Below are 981 nucleotides of genomic sequence, written 5' to 3'. Positions count from 1 at the left end.
ATCCTGACCCGCGGACAATACCTACAGAGCAATACTTTGCATCGAAAACTGTTATTGTCTTTCGTATAATTCGTTCCTATTTCCAGTTCGTCACTTTAAGCTTGCTAGTTCGCTTGTGAACTAACAAGCTCTATCTCGACTTGTTTTAAGTGACGATCTCACGTTTTCTCCGATTAATAAAAGAACTTGCTTGCTCTTTCCCACAAAATCTTTATTTGTTTAAGTTGTGCAATCTCCGGTACAAACAATTCATGGTTCATCAAACCGAAGTTGAGATATGGAGATGATGTCTTGATTCGCTGATTATGAGCTACCGTGAAATAGGTGGAGGCTGAAGCTTGGCTTCGCCGAAGAACATGCAGTGCTGACCGGAATTAACCTCCAAATTCAGGCTTTATCATGGGTAATTAAGAAGCATCATCTCTCCATGTCGAGAATGAGAGAGCTCGATGAAAGAAAAAAAAAATTAATAACTGATTGCCGTCGGAGAAGAGATGCTCGCCGGATAAGGAGGCAGAGATGGCCGGAGTTCGCCGGAGGAGGTGGCGATCCGGTGAAGTTTGGTTTCGTAAACAGGGGAAGAGGAAGAGGTTGGTTTCAGAGGTCGATGTCGTCGAGGGAGTTTGTGTTTTGTCAAAAGGTGGAGATTGTTGTTGGGTTTGACAAACACAAAATAAATGGGCTTTAATGGGCAAGACGAAATTGGCATTAAGGAAAGGAAAAGAATAAACTAGAAATGATTTGGTCCATATGCATACATGTATATAAGTGTGTTTCATCGATCAAGAAAGTGGAGGTAGGTGAGAGACAAGACATCAAAGAGAGTTCTAGAGAAAGAGAAGAAAAGAGGGTTCCTCTTCAAGAAGTTTTCTCCTTCTTTGTTGTGTTCTTGTTCTTGTATCCTCTTGTGTGCCAAAATCTGTAAACCAAAAGAACATCACAAGTTAGTGGTGTGTGTAACCTCTTCATATAGTGGAAGTT

This window comes from Camelina sativa, chromosome 10 (assembly GCF_000633955.1).
Source record: "Camelina sativa cultivar DH55 chromosome 10, Cs, whole genome shotgun sequence".
Lineage (NCBI taxonomy): Eukaryota > Viridiplantae > Streptophyta > Magnoliopsida > Brassicales > Brassicaceae > Camelina > Camelina sativa.
The sequence above is the reverse complement of the archived record's forward strand: the minus strand, read 5'-3'. Positions refer to the sequence as shown.